At 37.0% G+C, this 16,392-nt stretch overlaps 1 pseudogene; it reads left to right on the forward strand.

Moving 5' to 3' along the window:
• The first annotated feature begins 4,903 nt into the window (after positions 1-4,903).
• On the forward strand, positions 4,904-10,309 carry LOC121399725 (annotated as a pseudogene).
• Positions 10,310-16,392: the final 6,083 nt, after the last annotated feature.

A 16,392-nucleotide genomic window follows, 5' to 3' on the forward strand; every position in this document is an offset into this window, starting at 1 on the left:
ATGGGGCAGGCTAAATCTTTGTACAGAGATTTGTAAATGATTTTATGTCCCTGCAGCCAGCTATCCATCCAGCATTTAACATTATGATGAATATAACTGCATTTCTAATCGCAAAAAACATACATTTTCGCCAACTGAATTTTCTTCTTACCAAGTAGCTGCCCTTACTCAGACTGATCATATCTATTTGCAGCTGACACCGGGTCTTCGTAATTAGGTCTAAAATATCACCAGAGAGTTTATAAGGCCAGCTGTAAATGCTAGGAAAGTACACGGTCTGCCCTTAGCTGCCACCTTTTTGTTAGATCAGCAGAAAAGAAGGGGTCCTTGAACACCTGGCTCCTGCACTTTCAATTACAACCTGTCAAGCTTGCTTCTGCGAGGCCAAAGGTGACATTTATCATCTCATCAGAGCAGCAACTGCTCCTAAACCTCCATCTTGCCCTGAAGGTCACACTATAGAACAGTTGGGTTCACTTTCACTACAATTTTTATTTCATAATACAAGAAGAAAAAACAACAGTAACCTTACATCCTTACCTGGAGAATAGGGTATTTAGCTGAAAAGATAAATTATTAACCTTCAGTTATGATATGATTTTAGGCTACCATTTCAGTATACAAGAAAAATTTGATTTTGTTTCTGTCAACAATTTCTGCAGTGTTATACAAAAAGAACACGGAATAGTCAGAGGCAATGCAATTAATAAATGTCACATATGGGCAAATTACCCATTACATAACAGGGGTCGTTTATGAAAGAAAAGTGCAAAAACAGGCTCAATAACCATTTTTTGTCCACTGCCTGCATAAATGAATCGACTCCTACCAGTCTTCAGGGTAGGTTCTACCAGTATGTATTAGATAATCTATATAAGGATCCCATTTATAGCAAGTGCAAGGAGTGACTTTAGACGCAAGTACCTTTAATGAATGGTGCCTCATTGTGCAAGACTGGAACAAAAAGTTGTATGCTTGCACTCAATAAATGGGCCCTTCAATTGATAATTACATGATTTTGGCTAAACATCTCTCTGAAGGTTAGATTATCAGCAGGCACTGCATACTCAAAGTGATCAATAAATAAACAAAATATATACCCTAATATGTTATTAAGTTAGACACATCCTTGATGGGGAAGGCGCTGGGTTACTTGTGGATAATAAACTTAATTGTAACTAGCAATATCAGTCAGCAACAGGAAGAGCCAGCAAGGTGTTGTCCTGTATTAAAGTGATACTGATATACTGGTATTGGGGTCGATTGCCAGAAGTCACTGGGGAATGGTGAGAATTAGTGGGTCAACTTTGGGCTTTTTAAAGACCCTGATTAAACTATACTAGGGGGCAGATTTATCAAGGGTCGAATTCCGAAGTGAAAAAACTTTGAAATTTGACCATCGAATAGGTGTAGTACGATAGTCGAAGTCAAAGGTTTTTTACATAAAATTAAAATCGTCCGATCGCACAATGAAATCCTTCGAATCGTTCGATTCACACGATTTAATTGTACGATTTTACAAAAAAACCTTCGACTTCTCAAAACATAGCCATCGGCTTATATAGGTTATAGGAGGTTCCCCCATAGCCTAAACAGCAATTCAGCAGGTTTAAGGTGGCGAAGTGTTGAAGTTGAAGTTCAGTACTTCGATTTTCGAATGGTCGAATTTGTGAAGTTTTTTCAATTCGAATTTTGGCCTATTCGATGGTCGAAGTACCCAAAAATGACTTTGAAATTCAAAGTTTTTGAATTCAAAAATTCACTTCGACCCTTAGTAAATGGGCCCCTTGGTGTACTAGAGTCTAACTTACTTTATGTTTAATTGTTTTTGTTATACCCTATTTATATTATTTCTTTATCTTTATACTGGACACTTATACAATTACGAATTGAAGTACCTGTTATAGCATATATACTGACATTGAAACCTATTGCACAGTAAACAGGACATGAATATTGATGTAACAAATTATAACAAATTGTACTAAAATTGTTATATTGTATTATAACTGGAAATATATGTACTATTCTTTTACTGTGCCTGTAATTTGTGTAATTAAACATTTTTAAGTTACAATAAAAAGGGATAATTTTCTTTTGAATTTTTAATCTACATTAAAAGTTACATATAGGACATGTTGATCGTTTTTTGCTGATAGTTCTGCTTTTGTAAGTAATTGTTAATTGAAGTTCCTAAACCTGACTGTTTTGCCAAACTGACTGTCCCATTTCAGCCTGTCAGTTAATATTTCTAATGCTAATGGACTACTGCTACACAAATATGGCAGCGCCCACATACAGGAACATGGGGGTAAGAAAGGTAATGAAAAAGCATCAGGCAAATACTTTTATTGCAAAATTATAAATAGCATTCAAAGATAATGTTATAATAGATATAAAAAAATGTTATTTTCTTGTGTCAGTGAGGCTCACACTGGGCAAATTTGGCCATGGGCAGTTACCTATAGCAACCAATCAGTGATTAGTTTTTTGAAGCCAGCTGCAAGTAGAACAATGAATTCAGCAGTGTTGCCCAGTGTTGATAAATGTTCCCCAGTATCTCTTTAATGAAGGAGATTCAAGGGAGGAGAGCGTCATACTCCTTTTTACTAGGGATGAACCTAATCCAGCATTTGATTTGGTATTCGGCCAGGAGCCATTCTTTTTTAGCAGGGATTCGTATTTGGCGGAATCCAAATACCTGGCCGAACCAAATCTGAAACCTTAAAATCGTGACAGGAAGTAAAAAATATTATTATGCATATTTGGGTTCTGATTTGGTTCTGTATTTGGACGAATCTTTCACTAAGGATTTGGGATTTGGCCAAATAAATAGGCCCTTACCAGCACGTGGTGTTCAATATTGAATGTGTGATTGAAATAGGCACACGATAACGCTAGTGCTTAATTAGGTGGAGGTGTTGTACTACAACACTAAAAAGAATTACTACACCATAAGATATTTCTATGCTATGTTCTTATTTCTCCTAGCTTTTTTAGCGCTGACCCTCACAAATTTGCTTTTTGTTTGATCAATGTGCTCGAGGAGAATGAGTTTTTTCCAAGTCGGATCAAAAGGGAATTTCCATAGACGTTTGGACAAAATTTTGCTTTTAGCATTTTTTTCGAGAAAAAAGAATGGCCTGCTAAAGACTGAGTCATATGCTGAGTTGCTAGTTCCTGGTGTGGAATTTGCAATGACCTTATTCTAAATCGTGTCAGTAGTGCCTAACATTGTGGCTAAAAACCCTGTTGTCTTATTGTGTGGCTATTATTCATTGTTAGAAAATAATTCTGGCAGTTGAATATGCTTATATTTTTAATATATGCTAAAATAGTGGATTTGGTGCATCTCTACTTTTTACAAAACCCTGGTAAAGGCCCATCTAGAATATGCAGTGCAGTATTGGTCTCCGAACCTTAGAAAGGATGTTAATGAAATAGAAATCCAAAGGAGTGTAAATAAGTTCATAGGGAATTAAAGTTCTCACTTAAGAGTAAAGATTGGCTAACTTGGGGTTCTCTACACTATATTCACCAATGGATCCTTCCAGGACACGACTAAATTCATTTATATTAGAAGAAAGGGTGTTCCATCCAAGATGGAGAAAGAGTTCTTTATGGTGAGCACTGTGAAGTTGCAGAATGCTCTTCCTGAGACTGCTGTATTGGCAGATTGGCATTCGATTGCTTCAATAAGGGTTGGATGCATTTTTATAAAGTGAGAAAACACCAGTTACTGAAATTATATCCAGTAGACACTAGATCCAGGGACTGGTCTGATAACCCATCTTGGGAGCCAAGAAGGATCTTCCCCTCGCAGAGTCAAATTGGACAGGTTGCAGATGGGTAACTAGCACTTTGTCAAAAAGTTTGAACTTGATGGTTGGGTGTCTTTTTCCAACATGATATACTATGCTACTATGTAATAGGTCCATTAAAATGTTGTAGCTCTGAGTACATTAAAGTTATACTGACACAGAAAAATTACTTTTTAAAATATGAATGTGCATTAAAAGTTACCTGTAGGTCACGCTGATTGTTTTTTGATGAGAGGTTTGTTTTTGTAAGTAATTGTTAGTTAAAGTTCCTAAACCTGACTGTTTTGCCAACCTGACTGTCCCATCTCAGCCTGCCAGTTAAAGTTTCTAATGCTAACGGACTCCTGCTGCACAAATACGGCAGCCCCCTCATAGGCGATCACAGGGAGTCAGATAGGTAATGTGAAAGCATTGGACAAGTACTTTATGGCAAAATTATAAGAAGCATTCAAAGTTAATTTTATGGTAGATGTAAAAAAATGGTTCAATTTCTGGTGTCAGTATCTTAATCTTGCCCTTCAGTGGCAATTTTCTCACTTAAACTACCTAGAAGCAGTATGTGCAAACCATTGATGTAAGGGAAGCTAGTCAAGCACAGAATTAATATGATGAACTGTCATTTGTGTGGATTTCTGAACTGCACAGCAAAAATAAACAGTCCTCAGTGTTTTCCCCGTAAATGAATTGAGTCAGAGGAAGAGAAAAGGCTTTTGCCTACAATGATAGGAACCCTGGCTTCCATGAAACCTTTGTTACTACTCAGTGCCTTACTCAAAGAAAACCTCACCTTTAAAGCTTCCGTATGCCCTTTTCTGCACTTCAGTAAAAAAGTCAGAGAATATTGTTTACAACTGCCTTTCATCATTGTTGGAAAGCTGTTTCCGTATCCTTTATTTTTTTTTTTTTAGAAACATGTTGTTGTGCAATAATTTCTGTCTGCCAAGATATAAATTTCCCTGAATTAATTTTTTTCCATGCTTGCAGTTATAGTGAAATACATCTTACTCAGGTCTTGATAAATTAAGACACACATCTTTTATATAAATTATGGATGGGACAGGCGAGGTGGCTGGTGTGAGCAGATGGGATCACAGCATGATTCCATTACAAGCACAAAAGACTTGCTTCAAATGGCTTTGCTGGCTCCTTATAATGGAACCTACACTATATTTGACTCTATCATCAAAGGAATGCGGCAGCAAGAGACGGATGGAGGTAATCTCTAATATAATGACTTAGAAATAACAGAAGTCAGTTGCAGAAAAATAATTTAAATGCACCCAGCCATACAGAATGTCCCTTAACCCTTAGATTATACATTGTAAATATTTTATCTTGAAAAACAGATGTCACAGATCTGATTGCAGACAATTATAGAATAAAAAAAACACGGATACATATAATTCTTGCAGCTCTTTGTTTTCTGTTCACTGTATACCCCCAATGAAATTGCAAGCTCTTTTGCATAGATATTTCTAATGCCAAGGTCTCTTTTTGCTTTTTTGGCACTACTAAAAGGCTTCACAGCACAATATCCATTCATGACACCTCGAAAAGGCATTTCAATAGAGTGCAGCTTTCTATTTTCACCAAAGGAGTCTGGGGAGAGCGTTTTTAGTGAGTAATATAGAAGTAATAATAATCTGTCAAATCGAGTAAGAGGTAAAGAATTTCATTAAACGGTAACGGATCTAAAGGGAGAATGCATTTCAGAAGTGCTTCTGTTTGCTAGCTCGAGAGGCTGTAATTGAAGCAGGTCTTTTTAACAAACTGCAGCTGTAAACAGTCCCTTGGTGAACTGATTACAAAGGCACACGTTTTACAGACAGCTTCAATGCCGCTTGCTGCTCTATACAGAATATCCTACTTAATCCACTGGAAATAGTTAAATCAATTGTTTAAAGTAATGCGGTGTATTACTGCATTCTGTCATTATATTGATGCTTCAAGTTAAAAAAGAAAAACAGAATAGCACAACACTCTAATCACTTTAGCAATTTCCATAGTTCTACAAACCATTCTCCTAATAGACCCCCTATGGTAGCACATGCTTGAGGGTAAGTGTAGAAATCAATCAATTTCTTGCTAGCTTGAGGGGAAATCTTTTAACCATACAGATTGTATAATGCGAATGGTGCTGCCCTCTATAGAGTCATACAGGGCACATGCATTATGTCCCACATAGTTGTTCATCATTTTAAATCTACACATACAGAAGAAACAATGTCAGTCATGGAATGGAAAAATGCAATGATATATAACACATTGCTCATAATTATTTGTCTTAGAGGACAGCTATGGGATCTATTATCCAGAATGATTTATACCTGGGGTTTTCCAGATAGGGGATCTTAATCTAATTTGGATTTCTATAACTTAAATCTGCTAAAATCGTTTAAACATTAAATAAAGCCAATAGGATTGTTTTGCCACCAATATGGATCCATGCAACTTAGTTAGATCAAGTCCAAGGTACTGTTTTATTTTTACACAGAAACAGGAAATCATTTTTAAAAATTAGAATTAATTGCTTATGGTGAAACTGGCCTATTCTTAATTTGGAGCTATCTGAATAACAGGTATATAGATAAGGGATTCCGTACCTGTATAATCAATATTTCCTGTAGATAGGAAACATCTCAGAAAATCACATAAATGTTTGTTCAAATTTGGATCCAACTGCTGTATTACATGCATGGTGTAAGTGTGTATTAGAAATACTTTTTGTAACTATATTTATTTTTTAGATTCAGTTATATTAATTTCAACACTTTGAATTTATATATATTTATATATATATAGACAAATACAAGAGTCCTCTGCACTCAACCCATTATCAATATATTTAAGACAGAGACATTTTGTGCATACTGCTACTGAAAAATGCCTTACCCTTTAAACAAAACAGGGATTGTTTGTCCATATATTGCAATATATTTAAGCTGGCCAACTACGTCAAAGTCATCCCATATCTGGCCAGTCCTATGCTCTGATCTGATTCATTAAGAATTCTATTGCTTCATTATACATTTTACACAGGAACTAAGTTTTACCTGCCACTTACTAGCAGCTTTCAAAGTAAAACTCCCAAACTTGGCTGCCCTTTTATTAGACACCAGTGGGATCACCTGACTATAGCTGGGAAGGGTGGGAGCTACAACATGGAGCTGGTCACTGCTCCTGTATAACTATAACAAACAAGGGAAGGTTGTGCTCACCATTCATTTTTAAAACAATCAGGCGGGGGTTAAATATATTTAAAGGGTATCTATAGTCGAAATCTATAATCTTGGGAAAATCCTGACCCGCACATCACTATTACCCACCTATTTTACCATGTGACGCATGTTGATTACAATAAAAAGCCTCTGGGTGTTGTGGCCGCATGCTTTGTTAAAGTCCACTATGGAAAATACAGAGGAAAACTACACCTCATTATTACTAAAGGACACAGAGCAAGCTTATTAAGAGTAGAGTGGTTTGAGCCCCTAGGCATTCAATTAACTGGAGTAAATTACTCAACAACAGACTCTTTGCAAAGTGTCCTCAAAGACTTTAGCAGTGTATTTGAAGAAGGCCTTGGCAAATTTAAGGGCTCACCAATAGCATTCCTGCTGGATCCCAAAGTTGCCCCAATACGCATGAAGCCACGACCTGTACCATTTGCTCTTGGTCTAAAAATGGATGCAGAAATAGATCGCTTGGTGCAACAAGGAACATTAATTCCAGTAACCCACCCAACTTAGGCCACCCCAATAGTGCCTCAACTGAAGCCAAATGGAGAAGATATGTGCTGACTATAAATGTACAATCAACAAGGCATTACAGGAACAAATTCCTGCTGTCAAGCATACCAGCAGTTACCAGTGGATGATGCAGTTGCTGATGCACAAACAATTATCACACCCAAAGGAGCATTTAAAGCTACACAGTTGCAATTTGGAGTTTGCATTGCACCAGGTGTGTTCCAGAAATTGATGGATGACCTCCTTTCCAGCCTGCCAGGGGTGGTGCCATATTTTGATGATGTCCTCAGTGGAGCAGACTCTATGGAATCATTAACTGAAAGGGTAAGAGCAGTATTACAGTGATTTGCAGATGCTGGGTTAAAACTTAAGAAAGAAATATATTGTGTAATTGGTTAGACTTACCTTATGGTAAAAGTGCAAGAAACTATATAAATATTAAGGTGATAATATGCTAGCTAACCAATAATAAGCTCCTGGAGGTTGCATGTTAAAATATGCCATGTAACTTACTTTTATCTGGACTCTGTCCCTGTTTTTCTTTTTCTGTACTTTGGAAAATTATAAATAAAGAATTTAAAAAGAAAAAGAAAGAAAAATGTGTTTTAGGAGTACCAAGCAAGGAGCTGCAAGCATTTCTCAGCCTATTAAATTTCTACCATTCCTTCTTGAAAGGCAAAGCTACTGTGGCTGAGCCACTGCACAAGCTTGAGAAAGGGGCGTGCCCCCGAAACGTTGCACCTCACTTACGCATTAAAAAATTTGCATGGTCTAACCAGCAACAATATTCATGTGTGCCAGCGTGCTTCTATTCCAACATTAAGCCACTGCACAGACTACTGGACAAAAATGCTACCTGGAAGTGGTCAGTCCTGCGTGAGTAGGCAATCAAGGATGCCAAGAGACTTTTATCATCAGACAGTGTGCTAGTACATTATGATTCCAGGTAACGTTTTTTGCACCGTGTTAACTTGTTGAGAAATTTATAGGGAAGAACTTTTGATTTGAAGCATAACAAAAGTGGTGTGAAGGTGATACCTTTATTGGCCAACTAAGATGATAATCACAGCGGAGACAACAAACTACTGCAGGAATCTGTTATCTACTATCTACACCTTAGGTCTAATTTGTGCCTGGTCTGGACTACTTTGCATAACCCACCTCTCTGTAAATCTGTCCCTGCTTTTAATACAAATTATGCTTATGTGTTGTTTCTCCTTTTGTCCCTCACAGTTTTTTTTGGAAACAAAATGCTGTGTATATGTCAGTGCCAACATAGCTTCATTGTAATCAGCTTTGAAGAAGGAATTACAATGTTCTGAAAGCTTGCTATAATTATCATCTTAGTTAGCCAATAAAGGTATCACCTTTACACCACTTTTGTTGTGCTTCATATCAAAAGTTCTTCCCTATAACTTTCTAGTACATTATGATTAAACCTCTTTATCTCACATGTGATTCTTCTCCTTATGGAATAGGGACTGTTTTAATTCATAATGTAAGTGGCGGTCGTGAGGCTCCCATTGCACTCTATTCATGGACCATGAGTACCCCAGAGAGGAATTATGCTCAGATTTATAAAGAACAGGGCCGGAAGTAGGGGTAGGCATGACTATGAGTTGCAGTACTGCCCAGGAAAAGAGCTAAGTAATGCAGATGCTTTAAGCCGTTTACCTGCAAACACTCCTGATTTTAAAGTACTGGCCTTGCCTGAGGTCCTCATGCTAGAGTCCTTACATAGTCCCCCTTACCTATTGCCTGTTATGAACCCAGTATTGTCTTGTGTTGAAATGGAGGTGGTGGCCAAAAATAAGTTTAAAAGAAGAGTTCACACCATTTTAGAAATACCAGCACGAACTCTCTGCATACAAAGGTTGCCTTTTGTGGGGAAATACCCAAAGCAGGGCAAAACCATATTCTCAAAGTTTTACACGAGAGTCATCCAGGCATTGTAAATATGAAAGCCCTTGCTAGAAGTTACTGTATATCTGGTGGCCTAAAACGGATGAATGTATTGAAAAATTGGTAAAAAGATGTGTTCCTTGCCAGACAAACCTCCATGCCCCTGCTAAGGGTGGGATACATCCATGGGAGGTGACACGGAGCCCTTGGTCTCAGCTTCAATTTTGCAGGGCCTTTTTCAAGGTCACATTTTTCCAAATGGTTGATGCAGTGGCATCTGCAACAACTCACACATATTCAAGTGTTGCATAAGTTGTTTGCCACACATGGACTTCCAGACACAATTGTATATGATAACAGAGTGCAGTTTACATCAGCAGACTTCAGAGCATTTATGGAAAGTTACCTTATTCGTCATGTTACAACAGCACCATTCCATCCATCCTCAAATGGACAAGCTGAGCAAATGGTCCAGACTACAAAGGATGCATTAAAAAGTATAACTGATGGTGACTGGAATTATAGACTCGCAAAGTTGCAGTAGCACATAACCCCTTCTGCTAGCACTGGCTGCAGTCCTGCAGAACTTTTGATAAACCGACGGCTTAAAACCTGTTTGGACTGGGAATGCACAGGCATCCGCAGTGAGGATGTTTGAAGCAGGCAATAGTGTGTATGCCAGAAATTATGCACTGGGACCAAATGGAAGCCACGAGCCCTGTCTATTACAAGGTTAAGACTGTGGATGGCTGTGTTATTCGAAGACATGTTGATCAGCTGCAGAGTAGACTAGGGGACAATGCTTGTCATAACACAGAGGGTAACCATGGCCAGTTTTGATTGGAAGGTGACTTAACTAGCTTTCTCAGAGGAAGAAATTCCTGCAACTGAACAGACAATAGATGTACCTGAGTGGGTACCCGCAAATACTGAGACCGATCCACAAGAAGAGGTTATCAGTGTCCCACCGGAGCGGCCTAGAAGGTTCATTCAAAGGCCCAGCCACCTAGAGGATTATTTTATCTAGGAGGGGAGGGGTGTTATGTATTGACTGTTAATGTAAGACCAGTAGATGGTGCTGTTACATGTTAAACTGATTTGTTTCATTCTGTTCAGCTGGTAATTGTTTCACTAGCATCTGTTTCTCTACCTGTTTCTTCCTCACAACTTGTTGGCAGTTCAGCCATGTTTTCTCCGGAGTTAAGTTTATTTTACTACCAGCTACTGTGAACCTTTTCCGTACTACTACAGGGTCCAGAATTTAAAAATGTGCATTCTATCTTTCATGCAATGCATGTTATTTGATCAAAAACTGGATGAAAATATAAACAGAGCTTCTGGAGACAAGAGTTTCCTCTCACCAGAAGATGGCTTCAGGACTTCAACTTCGCCTCCTTTCGTGACTTTGGGTCTTTTTACCGCTTCAGGACGTTCATTTTGGCTGTTTTCGTGACTTTGGGTCTTTTCAGGACTTCGGTTTCGGCTATTTTCGTAGCTTTGGGTTTTTTTGCCGCTTCTGGAGTTCAGCTTCTGCTGTTTTCGTGACTTTGGGTCCTTTGGCTGTTCAGCTTTTCGGCACTTTTGCATTTCGGCTATTCGGGACTTAAAAGCTCGGGTGCTCTGCCGGGCCCCCCTTCATTCCCAGGCCACTTGTCCCCCCTGTCCCCCCCCTGATGACTGCCCTGCGTATCAGAGTCAAAACAATCTTACTGGGTTATTTAATGTTTAAATCATTTTTTTGTATTTTTTGATATTTTCCACGAATCTCTAAAAATGTGTGGTTTTCCTATTTTTATTAATGGGCATATTTATCAAGGGTCGAAGTGACAATTTGAATTTTTGAGTTTTTTTTAAGCCAAAACGGTCAAATTTGACTAGGAAATTTTTAAAATTCGATTTGAGTTTTTTTAAAAATTCTAATTAAATTTTAGAGATTTATCATACACTTGCGACTATTCACCTCCTAAAACCTGCCTTTGGAGTTGTTTGCAGCCTTCCTGACATTCAAATTGAGTTTTTAAAACTCCAATCGAATTCGATCCTATTCACCCTAGTTTTGAAAATTAAATTTTTTTAATACATTTTAATAAATTTATGGGAGTTTTAAAAAACTGTCGAGGTCCTATAGAAGTCAATGGTAATGGGTATTTCCAAAGGGTATTCTAATTTTTTAGTGCATTATTTTATGCTTGTACTTTTTTAATTTGGATCTTTTAATAAATGTCATGACATTCGTAGTTTTAGAGGCCCATTTATGAAAGGTCGAATTTTGAATTCATGTGAATTTTTTTTAATTCGAATATACTGACATATCGACTTATTAAGAAAAAAATCTGTCTAATATTCAATTTAATGGTTCCAACTGAAAATTGTAACCGTATTTGATTTGTATTCAATTCATACGAATCGAGTTTTTCTGCTGCAAAAAAACTCGAATGTTAGGAAGGCTATTAACATCTCCAAAACGGACCTCTGCCATTGACTTGTAAATAGTTTTAGGTGGCAAATATTCTAATTACGACTATCTGCATGGATGAGGTGTCTCACATTTGAATCTACAATTTGAATGTGTGAATTCGAATTTACTATTTGACCCTTTATAAATCTGCCCCTAATTAGAGTTTGTGAGTTTAGGCGTGGTTTCAAAAACCACTAAAATCCGACCTAAGATACCTTATGTGGAAAACCCTAGATCCTGAGCATCCTGCATAACAGGTCCCATGCCTGTACATGAAACCTAAAGATTCTAAATTGCAGTTGTCCAGTATTTGTGCATATACTAAAGTTGTCATATTTAAATCATGTGTTATTTATTATCAGGTAAGAGAGCTTTATATATAATGTAGTTATATTGACTTACTATACAACATTATAGTAACTACGGGGTTATCTAACATTGCACATTTGTTCTCTTACAGTAACTCATAGCAGCAAACAACACTTTTTACAGGCCTAGTGGATTTAAAATATTGAAAGCCTCTCTTTGGTCACTATGGGTTACTTTATTTTTATTAAAAATCTACATTTCATGCCAGCACACTTGACAATGTCTATGCCCTTCTGTGACAAGGTATTTGTAGGCTTAATTTATATACTCTTTATTGTGGTTATATAGTGTTATTGTTCAGCACCATGTTCTTATGTGGCTTATCTTCTGGGTTATAAGATATCAGTCTGTTCATACAGTAAATTTTCACTCGATGAAAGCTAGAAAAGTACTGTTTTTGATGATCATGTCTCAAAAAAATATAACTATAGAAGTTTACCAATTTCAAGGAAATTAAATGCTGTTCCCGTGAAACATGAATGTGTTTTCCTATGCTGAGTACGTGAGCCAATAAAATTAAGCTCCCTTGTATTGTAGAAAAGGCTTTTAATTTATTGCACTTAATGATATACCGGAGGCTGATCAATAGAGCAGGGAGGGAAGTCTGAGGAGACCAAATAAGCTATAAAATACTCAGGCATGATATGGTTTGCTCCTAAATGCTTTTAACAGGCAGAAAATGTATAAGTGTTTTATAGAACACCTGCTATTTAGTTGTTTGGACTAAAAAGGGAAGAATTGTCCATTTTTAACTATTAAATATCTCCCTTCAATTGAAAAAGTATTAATATAGTGCTGTAATTTTTCTCTACAACAGTATTTTAGAGTGCAAACCTAAAACGGAGAATGTAAAATGATTTATATGTCAGCTAGCAAACCTTAAAGAATATTAAGAGGACTCATTTATCAGCACTGGGCAAATTTGCACATAGGCAGTAACCCATAGCAACCAATCAGTAATTATCATGTTTTCACCCAGCAACAGATAGAACAATAAAGCAATAATTTAATTGTTTGCCATGGATTACTGCCTGTGTGCAGATTAGCCCAGTATTGAGAAATTAACTACAAGGCGTTATCAAATTGCACTTAAAGCAGTAGAAGATGAATAGTAGAGCTGAAGCTCCACATTCAGTATGTTTCTTTGCTCCCCAGGGTCTGTGACAAAATAGAAACAGATGGAGCCAGTTTTTTGTGAGTTTAATGCACTGTAACTGTAGATAAGCAGCAGCAAGTCCGATTTCTTAAGTTGACTCGTCACGTTTATTGCAGTTTCCTTTTTAAATGCGACAGAGTGGGGTAGTGTGTTTCCCTGCTTTTAACGTGAACAGCGCCTTTAACTCGATCAGTTACAGTGAGCCAGACACTCTTCTGGCTTCATCAGTAATAAACATCAAGTTTTCAGTTGCTTAGGATAGGTCCCTCTGTAACAGTTAAAGGAACAGTAACATCAAAAATATTTTTAACGTAATATAATAAAGAAATATAATATATTGTTGCTCTGCACTAGTAAAACTGCTTCAGAAACACTACTATTGTTTATATAAATAAGCTCCTGTGTAGCAATGGGGGCAGCCATTCAAAGGAGAAAAGGCTCAGGTTACACAGCAGATAGCAGATAAGCTCAGTAGAACATAATGATGTTATCTGTTATTCACTATTTAACCTGTGCCATATAGCCTTTTTTCAATTTCCGCCATAGCTACAAAGCAGCTTTTTTTATATGAACTGTAGTAGTGTTTCTGAAGCAAACACATCAGTTTTACCAGTGCAGGGCAACACTACATGATATTTTTATTACTTTAAAACACTCTTTTTTTTTTGGTGCTACTGTTCCTTTTAATGTAAAGTTCAATGTGATCAATTCTGAAGAGCAAAGTTCCAGGTAGGGTGATAAAAAGCATTTTAAAAGAAGTTGTAAACCCAAATATATTTTTTTTGAATTTAAACGATTCCATTCACTTTAAGAATTTTGGCAGATTTGATCAAATGCTAGAAGCACAAGAGGGGCCTTGATCCCCTAAAGACTGAAAACCCCTCCTCTGCACCCTAAATAATTCATATTAGCATTCAGCAGTGCTACTTTAGTCTGTTATTTAGGTATTATTCTAAAAGGAAATATCAGCTTTCCACACCTTAATGGTTTCATTACAGACTGCATTCTAGTTATGAAACAACGGGAAAGCCACAAATCTGCTCTATTTTCATACAAATAAAGTATTCTATAAACATATTACCTGTAGTTTTGCATACATAAATATATTATACAAACATAATGTAATGCCAAATACAATACATGCCTCTTGAATCCTTATCCACAATTCTAATCTTCTCTTATCTCCATTTGGCCTCATTGCTTCTGTGTTGCATAAAGTTGATATTAATAAATTGATGATTAGCATCCTGAGGTATATAATAATTAGCAAAAGGAATCTGATAATGAGTTGCTTGTTATACAAGGGTCAGAAATGTCTCTGGATTTATTAATGCTTTGATAAATGGTGCTGGGTTTTAACCACTGTCTACATTGGCTATGCCCTTAAAGGAGAACAACCCCTAAAAATGTTTTATATACTGAAGTTATTGCATCAGCCTAAAGTTTCAGCTCCTCAATAGCAGCAATGATCCAGGATTTCAAACTTGTCACAGGTGGGTCACCATCTTGGAAAGTGTCTCACATGCTCAGTGGGCTCTGAGCAGCTGTTGAGAAGCTAAGCTTAGGGGTCGTCGCAAAATATCAAGCAGAAAATAAGGTTGGCCTGTTATATAAGCTGATGCTACAAAGCTAATTATTAAATTCTGATGCTAGTTGCACTGGTTTCTGTGCTGCCATGTAGTAATTATCCATATTAATTACTAATCAACCTTCAACAGTGACATTTATAGTCTATGTGTACTGTATATTGTGGTTGGCTCCCTAAGCTCAGTAGGAGACAGCAGCACAGAGCATGTGCAGTGAATCAGCAGAAAAGAAGATGAGGAGCTACTGGGGCATCTTTGGAGACACAAATCTTTACTGCTAAAGAGCTGTGGTTGCCTTGCGCTGGTGCAAAAGCCCAAAAAATGATGTACAACATTTCTAGCCTAGTTCTTTAGTTAACTTTCCTTGTCCGTAAACCATTGCCTGCAATAATAAATGTCCTACATTTATGTCCATGATTATAGTAATTGTACAGATACTACATCCATGAATCAAAAAACAGTTGCAATTAAACTGGGCACCGGAAAGCTTTTTTTCTCACATTGTCAGACACTTTTACACTTTTTGCAATTATAGTAAAGAATAATCAGATGACTTCTTTGTGTTGTCACTCATCTGCACATTTATTTTATTAGATTTATTTTGGCATTACACTAAAATTCACATAGAATCATTTCTTGTAATATGTAGCTTTATACAAACTCACTAGCACTGTTTATCTAACCACCATTTAAAAAAATAAAATAATTCACAATAATATACTTGTTGTATAAAAAAAATATCTTCAAGAACCCCCCCACACACAAGTGTTATGCCCCCACATGCTCCCACTGGAGGCAGACATATTGGAAAACACACATGAGAATAATAGTGTGTGCCCAAGCTCGCTCATTATGCACATGCGTGTGATGTGGTGATTTGTGAAGTCAACACATCCTGCTCTTCTAACTCATGTCATCAGAGGGGAACAATTTTGATGTGATGGTTTAACCCTTTGCCTGCCAAGCGTGTACGCTGGCAGAAGGTGAATTCAGAAAATTCATAAACACTATATTTATTTGGGGTGTGTACATGCCAGCTGCATTGGTTTATCTATACATATTGGGCACCTAACTGTTCAATAGACCTTTGGCATCAATATCTATGCTGTTTTCCAATTGTATGTAAAAAATATGGTGAGATAAATGCGGCCAATTGCAATATTTTTAGGCGAGTTTCAGAAATGACATTAAACGCGCTGCCTTTAGTGTAGATTTGCAGTTGGGTAGTTTGCAGTAGAAAGACATAATTAACCATTTTGGATTCATCAGAATGTGTACTTTCCAAAAATATATGGTTTTCAGGGATCACCATAATTGTTTGTACCTTTTATCCCACATAAACCTGCCAGTGTTT

This window comes from Xenopus laevis, chromosome 2L (assembly GCF_017654675.1).
Source record: "Xenopus laevis strain J_2021 chromosome 2L, Xenopus_laevis_v10.1, whole genome shotgun sequence".
NCBI classification, from domain to species: domain Eukaryota; kingdom Metazoa; phylum Chordata; class Amphibia; order Anura; family Pipidae; genus Xenopus; species Xenopus laevis.